The following is a 21,523-nucleotide window of genomic DNA, read 5'->3' as shown; positions in this document are numbered from 1 at the left end:
ACACCTAAGGAACCATCATCCGCCTTAAGCCACCTGGTGCTGTGTAATATGGCAAAACTCCACAGGAGCAGGGGAGGGAGCCCGAGGAGCTGCATACAACACCTCTACACAGTGGCCAACACAGTGGCTGCTTTTACACTCACTTCCTTGGCTTCACTGATTATGCTGCGTGAATATACAACAGCTGGCTGTCAGTCTGGTTCATACAGAATGATTTCTAGTTAGCTCCATCAGTTTGCCTGCAACTCCAGCCTCACAGTCCCCAGAACCGAATACTTGGGAATGGTATATTAAGCAAAATTGAGGTACTGCAAGGTTGATCTAGAATGTGGGAGTTAGTCTTCTCATCTACCTCCAGTTACAGAAATAGAGAGGCCGTGGAAACCTATTTGGATCATGAGCAGAATAAAAACAAGAAATGGAATTGCAGCAAAGGAATTCAACCAGCAGGGATGAAAAAGTTTCCAGAACAAATTCTTCTGTACAGCATTGTGACTGAAAAGCAGGGGCTGCCATCAAAGTTGAAGCTGGGTTCTGGAAGAACCTGAAATTGCTCCTGGCTCTGCACTGACTCTGAACAACCTCAGACTCAAAGTTTGAACTTGGGTATTTATTTCCACATCTATATTTGGGGCATTTATTTATCTATCCTCTGACAACATGTCTAAGTCATATTTATTACAGCTAGAGCACAGAGGTGTGAACTTCATAGAAGTATAGAAGTCACCAGAATTAGTTTCATTGAATAAATTAGCATTTGGACTTTCGTGACCCACGTTGTTCACATATCATTGAGAGATAGCATAGTGTGGTAGAGAGTTCGGGTACAGAACACCTGTGATTGACTCTTGACGACACTATTTCCACCTGTGAAGTCAAGTTCAGGAAACTCTCTGTGCTTCATTTTCCTCAGAGGTAAATCGTAATAGTAGTACCCGCCTCCTGAGGTTGATATACTGATTAAATGAGTTAACATAGGTACAGCAATGAGGGAAGAGCCCAGCGCACAGGAAATATTAGTACACCTTAGCAAATATGACCACGTTAGTGGGAGGGTCCTTCACTCTCCGATTCCCTGTTTTACTCTCTTCCTGGAATATTCTGTTAAAAGATACTTAGGATGCTGAAAACACCCATGGAAGAACCAGGAAAACTGATGGCAAGGATGAGGCATCCAGAGAAATAAGGAACGGTCCACACGGGGGCGTGTCCCCCACAGTCGGGGAGTCTCCTGCAGAAAACACAAGTTATTCTTACTTGTTAACTCGGGAATTTGAAAAGGAGAGGCATTTTCTTACATCTGCGAAAGGTAAGGGATCCGCAGGCCATGCCCCTCTCCTGCTTGAGTTCAGGATTGCAGTTGGCATTGGTTTTCATTACAGTGCGCAGCGTGTGGGCTAGAAGCTTCTCTCTGAGGCCGTTATCGCACACTGCCACCCCTTGCCTTCCCACTGTAGGTGCGTTGGGGGAGCATTTTGCAGATCCTGATCTTACACATAACCTAGAGCTTTACCTGTCTTCATTTCACATTCCCCAGAGTAAAGGAAACTGTTGCCAAAGGAACAAGGCAATAACATTCCTAACTCCGTCTTTCAAACACATAGACTCAGGGCTGAAGCACCTGACCATGTAGTAACCGAGTCAGTTTCTACCCTCGCCACCCAGGTTTGAAGATTGCTCTCGAACTATTATTTGAAATCTTAGCTCAAAAGAGTATGTAATAGATACTTGTGTTCCTCCAAAGGGCCAAACTAAATGGGAATAGAGGTGATCTCTGGGTGGAAGTAGAGGAGACTGAGAGGTACCCTGGAAGTGTCTTCCAGGACACAAGGAAGATGAGGCATCCTGTAGGCACTCTGTAAAAGTGACACTTTCACATTTAATATCTGGGCACTTTTCTGAATATTTATTGTATTTTAATTAAAACATTAAAAATAAAACTATAGTCTCAGTCTTTAAAGTCCTTGCTACTTAATTAGGGGTTTCAGATCAATAAATAATACAAATAATTTCCCTTGGCCATCACCCAGATTCTTTCTAGTAATGTTCTACTGTGGCCAGATGATGACAAAATCTACAGCTATGTCCCCGACATCACTACCCTCCTGAGTGGGTGCAGGTGACCACCTGAGCTCCTTCCCATCTGTGATGGCCTCAGCACACAGTACTGTTCTCCCTGCCTCTGAAATCCCTGGAGTCCCCTGGCTCCTCTCCTCCCTGAGGCACTTGCCCTGCTGGCCACCTTGGGACTTTCCAACCCAATCACAGCAGCTGCCTGATTGGCCTTGTGACCGAAGTTTACACCCATCACAAAAATACCTTGCTCCAGTCCATAAATACGATGATGCCATTCTTTTATCAGAAATGTTATTATCTATTAATTGCCAACTGAAAGAACCCAAAATCCCTGGGCCTGACCTTCGTAGCCAGCTCCAAATGTCTCACTCATGACTTTTGCTCTCCTGCTTCTTACATCCTGTGCTCTAAGGAGACTGGCTGTCTCAACATTTGCTGTATACGGTCTTACTGTTCATAATTTTTATTTCCCATATTCATAACAGTTCCCCTTCCAAAGGTTTCTTTCTTCTCTTCGACTTAATTCTATGTGTCCTCTGAGGTTACATTCAATTGCTACTTCTTCAAGCAATTCTTTGCCTCATTCCTTCCAGATACAGTTTCTCCTCCTTTTCAAAGACAATGTCTCCTTATTTTTCTAACACTTGTCTATCTGTCAATATTCTCCTTATACAAGGGTCCAGCTTACAAGAAGGTACTGAGTATCCAGCCAGAAAGCCTGAGACTGGAGCGCATCTTTGCTACTTCCTTGCTGTGTGATTTGAGGCAAGTCATTTAACTTGAGCCTCAATTTCCTCTTTTGCCACAATGTGGGAGATGGATGAGAATTTCACTAGAATACAAGCACTACCTTAAAATAATGTTCTTCCAAATCTCTAGGAGGCTTGGGAGTCAAATAAAAGTCTCTGCTTTCCTCCAGGTTTCAGTAACCCCTCCACATTGTAAAAGTACCCCTCTCCTTTCCAGGGCTGCGAGTTCTTAGAAGACAGTGTTTGTTGCTGTTCATGGTTCTTCCCTTAGCATGAGCATGAGCCTGTCATGCTGTTCACACTATAGGTATCTGTCCTTAAAGTAAATCCTGCAGAAGTACCACGTATCGACAGGGTGGTGTCTTTCACAGAAAATTAGGTAAGCAAGGAATTTGACCAGGGATGGCCAAAGATGCTGCATTCCATGATAAAAATCAGGAGCTGCTCCCAGTTGCCACATCTGAGTCCAAAACTCTAACAGCTTGACCGTTCAGCCAATCACAGATGAAACAGTGACAGGAACTCTAGGGACCACTCAGTTCATGCACAGCGTATGTAGGCAAGTTTGCCCAAGTGCTGAACACATTTCACACTGAACACAGCAGGCAGGCTCTAGCTCCATCAACAGGCCAGGTTTCCGCTCTTCCCTGGAGACTTCCGAGTGTCACATTGCTTACCTCGGAAGGCACCGTTGCTAGGCAACCATGAGCTCTTTCAACCACTTAAGTTTTAAGTGCATTTTATGAAATTTCTCTGCTTGACATCCTTGAAGGATGGTGGGGTTTACTAAGGAGAAAGAACAAGCTTGGAAATGGCCAGTTCATGCACTTGGGGCTGTTAACTCAATCAGATCTCCAGGTGGAAATGGGGGTGGTCCTGCCTGATGGGAATAATGAGTGAGCCAGGGAAAGGCATTGCGGTGCCAGGCACCAGAGTCCACTCGGGCTGGGAATGCTCAGGGAAACCTCACATCTCCTCCAAAAGCAGTGACTACTAATCTCACTGTGCTCTTTTAAAATACAGATTTTCACAAAAAAATACATTTCTTGATCATTTTTTAAAATGGGGTTTTAGACTGGAGATTTCTGCATTTAATCTGATTTTTATGCCAATTTAAAGCAGTACAGCAGGCCTTTTTCTTCCACCTGATTTATGATCTTCCTCTGGAAAATTGCCCTGGGGACCCCTCTGGCCCAGTGCTGAACTCTGTGCTCTGGGTGTTTGGCTCCCTCGCAGGGGGAGGAAGGGGAATTGGAATTGACTTCTCTAAATGGATTCAGCGTTGCTCTGCCCGTTTCTCTGCAATGCACCACGGAAGCCTCCTCCAAGCAGACCTAGCCTTACCCTGCCGCAGGTTCATAATTTAGAATACATTTCAACATCGGAACTTGGAGGAGGGTTCCGTTTGTTTTTTCTGGAATGTTTGGAGATGATGAACAGTGTGTAACTAATTGCCCTCCTGACCGCTCTTTTGCCTCGTGGACAAACTCTGAACACAGTTTACTTCACCAAGAACCAACAACGCTGATTTTATTTTTAGCTTTAATCCAGTCCTGTGATGATAATTAGCCAATTGTATTATTGGAGCTACAGAAACTGAGTTACTCCTCAAAAATATTTGAAAGTTGCCAAAGGCCATATATATTTTATTAAATCATTTATAATAAAACACATTAGAAATATATTTTGTAAAGACCTCCATATAGCACTTTTCAGAATATAAAATATTTAATTTTGATGTTCACAATGACCCTGTGGAGTGGTCCTTGCTCTGTGAAAGTAGGTACTAGCTCCAAAGTATGCAGATGAGGAACTGAGACATGGGAAGTCATGTGATCTGCCACTGAACATTCAGGGGAGGATCTGGGACCTTCACCTAAGACTTAAAACTCCAAACCCACTGCTTATTACTAATGATACTCTAAGTAAAAATCAGAAAATCATATTCAATGATCTAATACTAACACCCAAAGCGGCTGATACATTTAGAAGTATTGTTTCATTGCATACGTGCTATTACTTCCCCTTTTTCACTGTCGAGGAGAATCGAGCAATGACAAGTCACACAACTTGCCAAACATCTCGTGCCTAAGAAGAGACTCAGATTCAGTCTGGGGCATCGGTGACTCCGAAACTCCACTTGGACAAATGTGGCAGATTTAGGGTCGTGAGTACAGGTGAACAGAATGCCAAGAAGCAAGCTCACAAGTTCATTTGGGGACCCACCCTGTGGCCCCAAATTCATTATCACAGTACCAGCCTGCTACAGGCTTCAAGGTTTGGCTTCTGAAGGAAGAAGTACTGTAGGCTGTCAGCATTCCGCAGGTGAAGAACACCTGGCCCAAGGGTAGGGGTCTCAGCGCAGCTCAAGAAGAAGCACATGCAACTTCCTCCTGAGAAAGTTTAGATAAACTTTAGTACATGTGAGGATTATAATTCCCTGTTGGCCCTGGTCATCTCTGCTGTTCCAGAGTAACTGTTTCCCTTTCTACCCTCAAAACCTCCCAGTATGGATAGTAGATTGCATGGTAAGGAAATTAGAGTTTCTGAACAACCAATATCTTTGAGTGAAAAATAAAAAAAAACTAAACTAAATTTTGTTATATAATTAACTTGAATGTAGATTTTAGTTACTAGCTCTTTTACTTTGATTAAATCGTTAGTTAGCTCCATCTTTATATCTTTCACCTGCAAAATGGTGATTGAATCATGCACATGGATTCTGAGGCTTGAATGAGGCACCTGCATTGTCTCTCAGTAAATGCTTGCTCTGTTCCTCTTTCCCAGTATCATTTATTTAACATTTAAATGCACGCTGACAGTTGCAATTTTCCATACATGCTACTTCCTTTCCAAATTAGATACATTTCTCAGCAGGCACGAGCAGATGTTAAATCATTTTATGTCTCCAAATACTCAAAATGCTTCCTTGTAGTTGTTTGTGTAATAAATGTTTGTTGATAGTGGGTTTGCCTATTAATTGATCATATTGAAATATTTAAGCATTAAAAGATACAATCATCTCATGGAATCAATGTTAATGCTAGAAAGCCACCCAGTTCAACCCCTTCATTTAATCCCAGAGAAAACTGACACTCAAAGAAGAACAAATCTTACTCTCCTGGGTATTAGCAAGCCCCTCTTGTTGGTAAAAATGCTTCTTTCAGGTTCCCAGGGACTTCCTTAACAAGTAACTCTAATAGTTTATATGCATACCATGCCTTGCAGGAAGAAGTTTTTGCATACATTATCTCTTTCTGATGCTTATATATTCATTTTTCACATAAAAAAATACTTCCTTCATCAAAGTGTGAATAGTACTGCAGTGGCCTTGAAGTGAGTCACATATTCTGTAAGAGGTTATGAGCTCTTCATGGAAACACTGCATTGGGTCTTAAGAAGGCACTCACTCAGTTCAGCTATAGACAAAGTCTGTTCAGGTTAAGGTTTGCAGATATGCTTGTCCATGAGGAGCTGAGGCATGGAGAGGGGTCTTTCAACTTTATAGACTGATCCCCCTAGGATCTCAGGGCTGCCATCACACACAGTGAGGCGGGGCAATAAGGCACAGAAGATAGTCTGAGGCACCCTCCAGAGTCCTGCTGAAAGTGACCAGCCTTGCTAGAAAGGGTAATTGCAGAACTGCCCAGGCAGCCATGGCAGAGTGAAAACAGGACTCAGTCAAGACTTTTGAAGTGGTCAGTGTTGAGAAATAGAATCAGGTGGAAAAGAGTGATGTGGGGAAATCCAGGGAGAGGGGGAAGGACTCTTGGCCATCAGACAAACTGTTGCCATGATTCTAGGCGATGTCCTCACTGAGTAGATGGCAGGGTTTGATCACTCCAGGACATACGGTGTGTATTTGCCTGATTAACACCTGTCCCATTTTATAGTAATTTCTTATTAAACTTTAATCACATCACTAGATTGAAAACTATGAGGAGGCAGGGAATCTCAACCTTGCTCCTACTCCAGCCTAGTACCTAGCAAGTACACTGTAATTGTTCAATGAATATTTGATGTCACAAACAGGATAACTGACCAACTGCATAGGACAGGACCTTGTTTGTGAGTCTAGATAGGATTACAATAAAAATCTTCATAAGGAAGGTAATGAATGGGGCAGAGAAAGCTCTAAGGTGGATATCAAGGTGAGATCCTACGTACCAAGCTAAACTCTGGTCATGTTGTAAACTCACTTCCATATACAAAATCCAAGTCAACCTGGCAGAGAAGCAGACTCCATAGGATCCTTGAAACTCAGGCTAGAGTATATGATTTAACCCCAAGTCTACCCAAAGAGGAGCCACTGCCATTAATATTCCCTGTGCTTGCTCAGATTAGCTCAGAGGACCCAAGACGGATTGCCAGTCGGGTAAGCAGTGGGGTAAGGCCTTGGGGTACTTGTCCTTGCATTTGGTCATTTAAAGTAGACAATTCTGGAAGATTCTGTAAAGTCTACATATTGGTTTCATTTTTAATTGTCATCCTATGGACAGCACGTATTGATTTTTTAAACTAAAAGCAAGAAATACTTGGAAAGGTTTTGATCATTTCCATTAACTTTATTAGAACTATAACAAATCGGTCATCTATTAGGACTAGAGCATTCCTGCAGAGGAGTAGGAGGCCTACATTAAACCTGTTTTGCTGCATTCTCCGCCTTTCTCTAAGGGAGCAGGATATGTGTTACTTATCTATACTTCCCAGTATTTTTTTCTTTCCAACCTATCCTTTTGTTAACCTCTTTACTTTCATTGTAAATGATTTTACTTAGAAAAGATTATTTGCTTACTTGTTTAGTGGCAAATTAAAGACTTCTGGAAATATCTAAATTTTTTAACATGCATTAAGATCTGTTAACATTTTCTTCATTTCCCATTTTCTATAAACAGTATAAGGTAGATTTTAAGGGCAATTCAGGCTCAGCTATGAGTTATGCTGGGCCAAGTGCAGTGTGAGGCGAGATTGAGATACGGCCAGATCGAAACCAATGGAAGGAACTAACTCCAGTTATTTAACTCTGTACCCTAGAGCTTAAGCAAGGGTGCAAAGTAGGATATGTGCTCAGACAGATGAAAAAGTGAAAGAGTGAATGAATCAACCGATTGAAGAGGCTGTGTGTATTAACTGCAGCAATGAGAAGTAATTTCTAAAAAGGTCAGGCTCATTGTTAGTAGTGACAACATAGACTCAGGCCAAACCTGTGGTTCATGACATGAGCTTCCCTGATGTGGAAGGATGGCACAGCTCTGTCTCGAAGATAGGCAGGTGGCAAGGACAATGTCTATTTCCTCGTAATGTGAACTACAGTTGAGTTTGAGACTCTTTTCTCATCAGGGAATCAAAAAGTTGAGTAGGAAAAAAATGCCATTTGGAGCCAAGAGGACTCCACTTTTGGGGAAAAGGTGAAGGATACAGACTTGTGGAATTCAGAGGCTCACAGTTCATTAGCCTGAAGCAGATCAATGACACCAAATGTAATTCGAGGCCCTTCATTCAGAAGGTGGATACTCTCAATACACTTCTTTCTGTTTTGATGGGGGTTGACTATAGACTAGAAGGGAAGTCCAGACAGAAATCTTGGCACGAATGAGTTAAGTAAGAGGTGAGACCAGGAATTTTCTCCTAATGCAACTTTTTCTTGCTCACCATCCAGGATGGATAGATCTTGCCCAGAATAAAGGGGAGACTGGAATGAAGACAGCAAGAAGGGTGGGTCTATTCATCTGCCTGAAATCCCTATGATCATTTTTGGAAGAAGGCTCCATTTTGCCGCATTTTACAGACAAGGAAACTGAAGCTTCTAGAAATCTAATAACGTGTCAAATTTTTCCATACAGATAGAAACAGAGATAGCTATCAAATCTAGCTCTTTCCCAAGCTCACTGAACTGTCTGCTACCTTAAGACTCTAGAATCTAAGTCCATGAATTATGAAGGAGAAGAAAGACCATCTCTTCTCATCTGGACGGGACAATGCTCATCTCCTGAGCTCTTTGGAAGTAAGGTCATCTCAGGCCTTTGTTCTGGAGTCTGACTCAAGTCATCTTAATATTAGCCAATCTCCAGTATTTATTACGTTAGGTTCTGAGGGCTGTAAAAAATGTGATACTTAATATAGGACATTACAACTTAATTGGTAAAACAGAATCAAAATTATTATCTAACAATATAATCAGGTCACAACTTCAGTCCAGAATTGTCATGAAACAGTAGAAAAGAACAAATCAGGGGGATCAGAATAATGGGAACTGCTATAAATAGGAGAGAATGATTTCACTTCTGCCTAGAGGATTAGTGGGGCTGGGAAGAAGGGTATTGGGGAAGGTGTTCCTATATGGTAGAAGGACATGATTAACTACAGGAGTCTTCTAATCCCTGGATCCCTCTAGTGCTGGTCTAATCCTTTATCTGTACTCATCATTTTTTCCACATGCATAGATATCTATTTCCTTTCCAGCATCTAAACTCAACACTAACCCTGGCTTGCTGAACACAGATGGGTAAGGAGACACAAGGAGAAATTGACCATTTCAGATGCCTCAGGGTTTGGTACACACAGCAAGGTATCACTATAGTTATCTTGGCTCTTTTTTTTATGAACTAACATTTCTCTAGCATTCTAGCATGGAAATTGAGTCATTGTGAGTCAGCAAAAAAAATAACAAATTGAGTTTTTTAAATGTCAAATTGACCACTAGTATTGCTTATGTGTTTTGAATGGAAAAAAGTGGCATTTGATCTTGAATCTAAACATATGTTCTAAGTGTATCCCACAGAACATCTTCATTACCAAGAGTTAGCTGCACTGTATAGATTTATACACACAGGGTTAAAGTATTAGAAACTATCTCAAAGCTACTTGGAAACTGAACAGCGAATGAAAACCTCTTTTGATGAGGTAATGCTATTTGCTTGAACTTCATTGGTTGTGTCTAAAATTCCTGTTTCCAGGAGTTAGAGGACAAGTTTCTCTGCAACCAGAAAGAACTGGATATTCTCCAATTGCTTATGTAAGATATTTTATGATCACTCAATAAAAGCAAGTCCATCCTCAACTTGCCAATAGCCTCCTTGAATTATTTCCCAACAACACTCAAACATAAACTAGTCTGCAGGGCTTTCTCTTTGTTCCAAAAGAAAACCTACACAAGAGATTAAGGAATGCACAGTCAAATTCTCTGTAATTATGTTTGTGTGCTCTGCTGGGAAGAATATTGAGCTAGAGTTAACACACCCGGTTCCTCATCCCAGCTCAGATACAATCACCTTTGCAACCCCACGCTGCTACTCACTACTGCCAGTTTAGTTTCGTTAGTTTCTTCTCCCTTTCCTTAAGACTTTAAATTTCTTAGCTGACACTGATAATAATTGCCAGCCACCCACTTCATAGAGTTTCTGCATGTAAGAGTATCTATTAAATACGAACTGTGTGAGAGTTCTCAAAGATGTAAATGTCTACCTCAACTTCCAGGGTTGCCTATCGTTTTAAGGAAAGATGACATTAATAACGTCTTATTTTTGAGGCAATGTTAGCACCCTTTACAAGCCTCTTAGCTGGAAGTGATACCTCCATATGTTAAAAATCCCAGGAGCTGAGAAGGCGGGCTATGCTTCAGTACTCGGGAGAAAAATTCAGGCTTTCTGTAGGTAGAGTTCTATCTAAGCCAAACTGCCACAAGGCTTAATTATCTAATTAGAATAGTGCTCTTATCTCTGTGAAGCATAAACAGGCTGTCCTTAACACTGGAATCTGAACATCCATCTTCAAGCCCACTAGGCTTTGAAATGAGCTGCCACGCCACTTTCCAGTGTCCAGCCATCTCAGTCCAGGAGCACCACACAGGCACATCTGCAGCTCTGAGTCTGCACTCTTGGCAAGAAGAGACATGCAGCAAGTTCCTTTTCTAGGAGGCTGTGCTAGTTAGAGATTTTACCATATTTAAAAGCAATACTTTTGATATTCTTACTACCCAACTCCCACATCCCAAATCACTACCCCTCCCAGCCTAGTAGATGGCAAGTTCATTTGTCACAGCGTTCAGACAAAATCCCTTGGAGTCATTCTTGTTCCTCCCATTCTGTCCACTCAACTTCGAATCCATAGCCAATCCTGCAGACCTGCCTTCACAATGCAGCCACCATCCAGCCCCCATCTGCCATTTCTTCTGTTACCACTATAGCCAAAACCTGGATTATTACAATAACCTCCTAATTATTCTCCCTGCTCAAGTCTCTAGCCCTGTGCGACCTATTGTTCACACAGTAGCCCGAGTGATTCTTCTCAGAAAGGAAGTGAGCTACGCCATTCATCTGCTCCACTCTCAGGTGGCCCATCTTACTCAAAGTAAAAGCCAGAAACTGACGGTGTGATCCAGCCCAATACCCATCTCTTCCTCACCTACTACTATTGCCCACTTCAGATGCAACAAGCTCAAATACATCAAGCACACTTTCCCCCGCCCGACCCCCTACCCCCTATTCTCAGGCCATTGACCTTGAATTGACAGTTGCACAATCGGTTGTTCTGGTTCTCAGATGGAATTATACCATCAGATTTCCTGATTCTCCATCACACACGTGGCAGATCTTGGAACTTCAAAACTTCCATCATCACTTGAGCCAATTCCTATAGTAAATCTCTTATCTGTATCTCTTCTATGCTATTTTGATTCTGTTTCTCTGAGAAATCTTGACTAATAATTTAGATATACCTATCCTTACATTCATTATAAAACCAAACCCTCATGTGTGTGCATGTGAATACCAAATTACTAATGAGATATTAAAAGTGTTGTCTATTATCCTGACTACAGACACTCAAATTTTTAACGGGTAAGTTATTCCCTGAGAACAAATTAAGAACAGTTAGTTACTCACGTAGGTGGCAAAGAACATATTTCATTAGCTTCAGATATGTGGAATAAAAAAATAAAGATCTGGAAGGATCAGCCTGCCTCTAAAAGATTTCATTTATGTGCAAAAGGGGACATGAAGGAACTACATGGCATGTGTTAATGATAAAATTATTGTGACATTTGTTACATTTATAAGGAAGATTTTATTGAGGACCAATGCAGTAGGTGTAGAGAATATTGACATAGGGGAGACAACTGACAGATAATTTTTAAAAAGACATTTGAGGATTGATAGCTAAGAAGCAGAATGAGGGGATCAGAGGATTAAAAGTCACTAAGAGGAGACAACCAGGGAAGGGTGACTCTTGCTAAGCTGACTCAGCAGGATTCTTGCTAATACTTGACTGGGTAAGCCTATGACAAGCCCCAAGGCCCAGGTCTTGTCTGAAAGAGGACTCTGAGGAGCCTGGCTAAAGCTTGGCTATGGAGAGAATCTTTGTGACATAAGAGGTCAGCTCAAGAGCTCATCTGAAGCCATTTGTCTCCAAATATCAATCAGTAAGAATCAGCCATCATTTAGTTCTACAGTTGGCCTTGAAGATCCTGCTCTAGCATTGTACTGAAGATGAAGGACAGAAATTCAAACCTGACACAATCCCGATTTGGGAACTTGCACTCTCATGGGGAGACTAAGGTTTAAATTGCTAATTACGATGTGGTTCAGCTGGGCTTTCATAGAGGGATGAAGCCCATGCTATAGGACAGGGTGCAGAGGGCATATTTAATGCTAAGCAGAAAAGGACAGAGGGAAGGAAGGCTGCACAGGGGAAATTTTTTTGGTTTAGATTTTGATGGAAGGAGAGAGGTTTTCTGGTTAGAATGAATGATTGGATAAGGTCTTTCAAGGCAAAAGCAATAACACTTAGGTACAGAAACCAAAAAAAAAAAAAGAGAAAGGTCATTGAGAAATGTGCTGGACCCCACATTGGGCTCCTGGAGGAACTTGAAAGTGGTTAAGGCTGGTGACCAGCTGGAGCCAGATTGTGAAGGACCCGACTCTAAGCCATTGTACTTGAACTTGACCTTACAGAGGGAGCAGAAAAGGGAATGTCAGATTTATGGTATAGAAAGATTTCTCTGGCACAAGTGAAAGAGAACAGATTACAGAAGAAATAGATCAAAGGCAAAAGGACTAATTTGACAGTTTCTAAAGTCTAGGGGAAACAAAATAGGGTTTCAAGGAGGGTTAATGCAGTTGGAAAGGAAACCATAGATTTAGAAGGTACAGATTTCCATTAGCAGTCTCATGTTAATTATAAGGAAAGGGGGATTTTATAAAGGCACCCAGATAACTGAGTGTTTGTGAAGACAGTGGTGGTATTGGCAAGTATACGGAGTATAAACAAAATAAAATAAAGTCGGTTCCCTGTGGGGCATGTAGTGATTTGTTTTGACTATGTTGAGTTCAAGGTGCTTAAGGGACTTCCAGGTCCACATGCCTATAATGCTGATCTGCTCATGGGGTTGTGGCATATAGAGGGGTAGAAATTGAGAAGGAATTGAGAGGTAGAAATTGAGATGGAATCACTGTATAAGGAATGGGAGCTTGAAGCCCTAGAGAAGAAGGGTACACAGCAAGAAGGTCATGGGAAAGGACAATAAAAGATGGAACCTGGGGTGTACTCACATTTGAGAGAAAACACTATACTATATGTCCAATTAAAAAAAAAAAACAAAAACCTTGTTTTATGCTATGCAGCTCCTACTGTTTCTAAGGAAGGTATATTAAGTTAACGAGAAAAGCTGCATTCAGAGAATACACTGATAAGTTTAGAAAAGCAAATTTAGGATGCACAAACGTACCTAATTACTCTGCAAATAAGAGAGAGAATTGAAGTGTTTTTAGATTAAAAAATAGAGGGAAAGAGAATCAAAGAGGAAGGCTAGATGCTTCCCAGCCTAATGTTCAGAGAAACCCTGGTGAGAACTTTAGAAAAACCACATGCCAAAGAGATATACGGAGTAAGTTCAATGTTGTGATTTAAATTCTTCTCCCCAGATGAAAACTTCTGAATGTCTGCAACTCATCCATGTTCTGTGTGTGGATTCAGTGGTATGGGGTGGGAGGAGGAGTGGTCAGTTCTCAAAGAGCAATGGATTTCCACTTTTGGCTATTAGGGCAGTGAGAAGACTGTATGATACAGAAGGCCATAAGAGAAGAGCCCCCAAGAACTGACACAAAAATTGGTGGAGGGCCTCCTATGACCCCCAGGGGCAGGAGCACTCCCACTGACTCATGTGTTACACTGTGTAGACACTCATAAATGATGCATATGAACAAAACGTATTTGTATAATGAGTTTAGCTCTCTAGCTGTGCCATCCTAGGCAAGTTGCCAGCATGCGCCCATACATTGATTCACATATGCCTCCGTATCCATATATCAAATTCAAATTCAATAGCCTCATTGAGATGCTCAGCATGAACCATTATGTCTGGCTATATATTTAATTGTCTTTTTACATTCATTGCCATGTGTATATGCATAATGTTACTTCACTGTACATCCCAAAATAATACAGGAGAAGTGTGTATATATATATATATATATATATATATATATATATATATATTAAAGCTTTCTATCGATTGCTGATTTTAGAAAATGGTGATTTTAATTTTATAAGGATTTTGAGATAGCCCAATCGTGTAAAACAGTTAATGGAGGTTTATAAATATTTCCATGATACAAAAAAAGTAAATCAGAAAGGATTTTCTATAAAAAGCAATACAGGAAAACAGACCTTACGTGCATTCTGCAGGCAGCTGGTATCAAATTTTCATGTTGCCCTGTGAGTCCCAGAGGACACCCTTGTTCAAGCTGCAGAGACTGCAGAGATGTGGGTGTGGTTTCTAACACAGAAGCGACTATCTATGAATATTCATAGACACACGCTAGATAAAGCCCTCTAATGGTTTTCTGGGAAGAGTTAAAATAGCAACAGTAAATTTTGAGGTAACCAGATATAAGTAGTTAAGACAAGATGCTGAACTCTGAAAATGAATGTAAACAGCAACCCCCTCTCGAAACCTTCATGCGTAAGGGAGTCACCTTTGAATCAGTCTCTGAGATAAGGAGCATGTTACTTCAAATGAATTGGTAAGAAACAAGAAGCACAATTCACAGATAGCCGCAAACAATAGAATCACATCGTTGTTAAGACAATGCCTTATAATGGCATATTTCTGGATGTCAGAAAAAATTCCAAAACTCAGATAACCTCAAACTTTCCTTACATAGTATTTATTTTAACAAAATTATGTACTTAATGGTGTCATGTTTTTTCTATTCACAAGCTGATCTTTGCACAAATAGAGAAAAATACAAAATTGCATAAAGTCAAAATACTTCTAATTTCCCAACCACAAAAGTATAAATACTGTAATATGAGATAATTACTACCACATAAATCTCTTTATGCAAATTTATCTACATATACATCTATATGCCATCTATTTATGTGCACATACACATATACATAATATTTTACACATTTAAAGACATTAGTAGATTAACTACATATTTTTTGATCTCTTTCTTTTCAAGCTACAGCAAGATAAGTTTTAAAAATATCAAAGATCTCAAAATTTCACACTATGGATATACTATCACATATTTAAACATTTAATTGTTCTATACTCAGTGGTTTTCAGGTTTTGCTATCATAAATAAGAATATAATGAATATTATTTTTCATAACTCATTGTGGGCATCTCTGATGATTTCTTATGAGTAAACCTATTTATTAAAACTAGTCAAGAGAATGCCTTCAAAACTTTGGCAATTTGATGTGTTCATGGGGACGGTGCCAGGCTGGAACTGTTGCCAGGCTGGGGATACTAGCAGCCATGTCTCCTGCCAGCAGAGAAGGACAACTTCCAGAAAAAGGCCTGAAGCCAATACACAAGGAGAAGAGGTGAGCAGAGGGGAGAGAGAAAAGAAGACAGGTTAGGGAGAAATCAAAATAGACATATTTCAAGTTTGGGTTGAAACACAAGAGAGATACAACATGTGAAAACAGAATTCTAGATCTAGAAGGCTCAAAAATAAAGATCTTCACTCTGCCTTGCCATGACTTATGAATTGTAGAGCACATGAGGAAGACTTCATACTTTCAAAATCCATGGGCTCGTTTGGAGTTGATGTGCAATGGATGAGAGTTCCTGTGGCTCCACATCGCCACCAACATTTGGCGATGTCAGTGTTCTGGATTTGGTTATTCTAATAGGTAGATGGGGATTCTGAGTATAAAGGGGTCTGATAGTGGTCAGACTATCCCAGACTGATTTTGCAATCAAATAATTTATCTGGAGAGGGAATTCAGGAATCCATTGTAGAATTCGAGAAGAGATGTTGCCTAATCCTTCAGAGGAAAAAAATCTTCCAAGTCCTTTTTCTCAAGGACTAGATTGACTTCCCAGATGCTTCCTTTTAGCCAGGATTTCTACATATCATTTGTAAAATTGGGCAACATTTAAAAGAAAATAAGAAGTAAATCTTAAAAGTAGATGATGAAAAGAGTCAAAATAGAATAAGATAAAGCAGTATACGATAAGAACTATTGCAAATGGCAAAGTCAAAGCTAAGAATCCAAGACATGATAAAAATCAGATAATGAAAAGTGGAAACAAAGATTAAAGAAAATCTTAGATCTAAAAAACAAATCTTAGCTAGCAGAGTAAACTAAATAAAGTCATAGAATAGAATATATAAATGGCTAAGAGAAGATAATAAAAATGGCAAGTAATAATTGAGGATAGAATTAAGGGATTAGCTGAGGCTGCTGTGGAATGTCCCTAAGCTTCATGCTGGGTTCTTCCTGGTCTGGGAGTTTGTTGACTGGGATTTCTTGCCTTTGAGATTCTCTGGTAGATGATTTCAGGAGAGCAGAACCCTGCAGTTTGAGCCATAGAAGTCCCTTCTTGCATTTCCCCTAACATGACCTCCCCAATCATTTCCAAAATTGACCTCAGCATTCTGTGCCTCTCCAAACATGATTGATGCAATCTTTAATATATATTTAAATACCTCATTTTTTTGGTACCAGTTTGTTTGGTAAAAGGGAAAGATTAAAATGAAACTTATACTTAGCAAAAGCCCCTATGTTTACTCTTGGCCCATATTACCATTTTCACATACATGAAGTTCTTAGAGAGTTATTTCTCCTACTATTTATTACAAAGAGCAAGTAGCTCAAACTGGTTTGACTCTCAAAATCTATGAATAGTTTTACCAAGGTTTCATTTCATTTTCCTAAATATATGCAAGCTTTTCTAAAATGAAATTGATAGTATGGAGATCTAAATAATGAACAATCTTTTTCTTACTTGGACTAGTTTGAGTTCAATTTATTTGATCAACCTGAAAGAATTATGTCATAGCATTATTTGAATTGAGCAAATGTCCTTGAATAAAATTTCATCTTGACCTGAAAAAATTGAGAAATTTGTGGGAATTTCTGTTCATAACTTAATAGTCATTATTTCTTACCATATTCAACATAACTAATAAAAATCATGATTATGATCATGATTACATAAAAACTTAATCTGCAGTGTTTGATTATTAAGAAAGTCAAACTTCTTATGATTATTTTTTCTTATTTTTTCCTTTCTCAGTGCTGAAATAGTTTTTTAAGGGCCCAAAATAGTCTTGATAGTATTTAAAGCATAGGGGTCTGTATTCTTAAATAATATTCTCTCTCTCCCTGTCTCTCTCTATTTCTGTTTTTATCATTATCAGGCATAGATTTCAGTAGTACATAAAGTTTTCATTAAATGAATCAGAAAGATTTTCATCTTTTTTCTTTTAACATAGCATAATTTATACATTATAGATATTAAATCTTTTTAGATATTCAAAATAAAAATGGAGATGAAATTAGAAATTGGGACAACAGTATTTTTCAAATAAATTTTTTTGACACAAAAATCATATTTCTTCATATCTATGGTCAAATCATATCTTCTGTCAAAATTTCAAATGAAATAAAATTTATTGGTAGGAAGTTTTACAAACATATTACTTAGTAAAAATTCATATGATTTAACTAACCGTACACTCTTTTACTCATAACTTTACAGTGGCTTTTTTCTCTCTTTTTAAAAGAGATCATCAAAGTTTACTCCAACTAAGAGTCTTTTCAAAAGCCCGATACTTCATTTTGGGGAGACTTGTGATTAGTTTACAAATGATCTCTTCCCACTTAAATTTTCTTTGTTCTGGAATTCTTTCTAATTGATGTGTATACTTCGCTTCAATATTTTATAATTTTTCTTGGTCATCATTATACAGGGTAATAATCCTATCTCACCTCACTTAGGAGGGTATTATTGGATTTATGTTGTTACAAGTTGAGAATGGAGGAACTAACTTTATTTCTAGTCATTCACCCAAATATCAACTATTGGTTAATTAATCCTGGCCTATTTGGGAAAGCCACCCAAATATACTTGTATCCGAGATGTCTTCAATTGTAAAACTTTATAAAATTATTTTTATAGTGCACTTGTATATCTTTCACAGATGAGAAAACTATAGGTAAGACAGATAGCTGTGTCTTCCCCAATAGTCTAGATTATTTAAAGGCATCTGTCTAGTCTCAGCTTTCTGGAATGGAGCCAAAACCTGTCGGAGGGAAAAAAGGCCATGGAGCATCCACTTTCCATGTCACTGAGAACACGCATGGAACCTCAGCTTCCTATTTCGAATCCATGTGTTCTCAGTTTAGGTTCCACTCAGGTGACCTGAGCTCCTGCATCACTAAGATTAGCAAGAAGGGAGGGAAACAAGAAATGATGCCACTCTGCCAGCGAAGATGCATCTATTACCCTGCTCTGATCATTGTGCAACCTATACCTCCATTGAAATGCCAGACTGCATCCCAGGAATGTGTGCAATTACTGTGTATCAATCAAAAATAAAAAAATATGCTTTAAAATGTGGGAAGGGAGTTAAATCTAGAAGACTTATTGAGAGCAGGGAGAAATGACATTAAATTCTGACGCTAATGGAAAAGACAAATGCAGAGCTAGGTACAGACATGAGAAACAAGAAAGATGAGAGCTAAAGACCCTTTAATGCAAGGCAGACAATTTTACTCACCTGAAATCGTTATAAAAACTTTTTTTCTTGTGTTGTTAATGATGAACCAAAAGAAAAAAATATTTTATATGACAGTTTAAAGTGGCAGGAAATAAAATATTTCATCTCAACAAGGTGACTTCAATGAAATGTCTAAGAATACCTGTAGGCACTGGTATACCAAAATGGACTTTTGTGAAACACATCTGGAAGATGCTGAACTAAAAGCTTTCTACAGCTTGGGGCAGGGTCCCAAAACTGTGGAGTGGAGTGTTAACTCAGTGTGGCTTGGGCACATACGCAGTGCATGTTCAGAGGAAAGACAGGCCTTGACCATCTCCTGAGAGATGACCTCTATACACTTAAAACTTCTTGATAAGCATTCTTTGTATAACTGGGGCCTGGATCCCAATCACATAGTTTGTACTAATAGTGTGATCCATGAGGAACACCTGTTTCTGTTCACTTGGGTCCCTAAGCCCCATTTTACCACTTGATCCTGGGGTGCAGGGAGACAGCTAGAGCTTGATTGGTTAAGGTTAGTCACAAAGGTCTTCCATGCTTAAGTGGCTAAATGCCAATAAAAACTCTGGATTCCAAGGCACAGCTGAGCTTCCCTGTTGGCAATACTTCAGACATGGAATCACCCCTGGAGTGTTAGTCTGTCTACCAAACTCCGGGGGAGAGCGTGGCTGGATGCTCAGGCCTGGTTTCTCCTGGACACAGCCTGTGCAAATCTTTCCTTTACATATTTTCACCTGTAACATTAATAATAAACCTGAATCATGAGTATGATGACTTTCTTGGGTTCCATGAGTTTTTCCTAATAAATCATAAAACCTGAAGGTAGCCTTGGGACCCCTCGTCAGTTACTGAGAACTGGGAAAATCTTTAAGAGGTACTTGGTAAATGCTGAAGAGTAACTGATACTTAAACTTAGAAAAGGCTACCAAGGAAGTCTGGGATCCAGCAGGAGCAATAACTTGGACACTGGATGGCATGTCTGTTACTATATGGTTACAGTGGGAGCTTGATTGGTCCAGTTATAGGGTGACTCAGGAAAATCCAGGGGGGCCAGAATGGAGTTCAGGGCTGGAAGTAAGGGTGCAGATATTTGGATTTTGCAACTACTGCCTCTCATCTCTGTATAAATGTGCAAATTTATTAACCTAATGTGCCCTATTTTGTCTCCTGGAACACAGAGATGCATGTTGGTTTAATATACATAAATAACTAGAAGCAGTATGTAATATTAGCTCAACAAATGTAGATGGTTATGACTATCCTGGTTACATTGTTTTATGGATAAAAATCCAAGGAAACTATCATAGAATTGATGATGGAATTATTTAACTCTTGTAGGAAAGAAAAGTTTCTCAGTGATTAATAAAGCTCACCTGGTCTTATAAAATACTTCAAATACATTAAAACAGTATTTAAAACAAGTACAGACAAATTTAAAAAGTAACTGTGAACAATATTAGCATACAGAGATAGAAATACTTATCCCACAAGCTTTTCCTCACTCTTCCTTTTGAATATTCACGTTTAGGATTCATTATTATGTCTTTGTATTGTGGCTTTCTTTCTTTTGTAGAATTATTCCCATAGGATATACTGCCGGGGTGAGATTACTGCTATAAAGGCTAATAACATTTTTATGATTGTACTATTTATAATCATATTATTTTATAACAAATAATATGCCACAATTCAGCACTAGCTAGCAGTGTATGCAGTGGTTAAGCTGTAGGGTCCTGAAATCACTTGATTTGTGTTCACCAGCCACCTCTGCCACCTAAAAGCTTGTGAAATGGCATTTGGCACTTATGTCCTAAGCATTACTTACTCCTTTATAGTGTTCCAATGATGAAAAGCCTTGGGGTATTTGGATGTTAGGAGCATTAAATGGAAAATTTACATGAAGGTAGTTAGACTCATCTGGGCAATTGATACCCCAAAACCATGTGTCACTTCTGTTAAGCCCCCTGGGCTTTCCAGGATGCTAAGCGTGGGAATACAAGGATCTAACACATTTTAAGATATGACTAAGTATAGATTCATAACAATGAAAATAAGTGTGTGCCAGAGTTCATGGTTTAAGAAGGAGACAGACCTAACCATGCAGCTTAGGTAGAGGAAGTTAATCCTGCCCAGAGGAGTCCAGAGAGGGACATCTGTGTGTTGGGGAACAACATTTCAAGTAGACTTGCAATCAGTCTTCAGGTGTGTATAGGTTTCAGGAACAAAGAGACAATGAGAATCATGAATCCCAGTGGCAGGAAACCAGGCAGCGGGTAGAAGTGAGGAGGGTCAGCATGGTACCTGGGTGCAGGCAGAGTGCACTCTTTCAAAGACTCTGTCTTGAAGCCCTGGTGCCTCTTAGACTGTGCAATGTGTTCCTTCAGGAGCTCAGTGACTTGCCCTTATTGGTGCAAGGCTGAGACTCCTGCAGAACAGGCTGTCTGCAAGGCCTGCATTTCCAATGAGATCCTCCTGATTTATTTCCTCTGCAGTAATTAAACTTGCTTCCTTTGCAGCAATGACTTAAAATGCCAGGCGCTCTGGGCCTCAGTGAGGGTGTTTGTTGTTGTCATTGTTGGGTGACTCAGGGACAAGTTTAGATGTCTCTTAACCCCTGCTGTGGCCATTCCAAATTTTTCCTGCAAAACCAAGGGGGAAGAACCCCTCCAC

The sequence above is a fragment of the Sciurus carolinensis genome, chromosome 4 (assembly GCF_902686445.1).
Source record: "Sciurus carolinensis chromosome 4, mSciCar1.2, whole genome shotgun sequence".
In the NCBI taxonomy this organism is placed as follows: domain Eukaryota; kingdom Metazoa; phylum Chordata; class Mammalia; order Rodentia; family Sciuridae; genus Sciurus; species Sciurus carolinensis.
Note: the sequence above shows the minus strand (reverse complement) of the source record.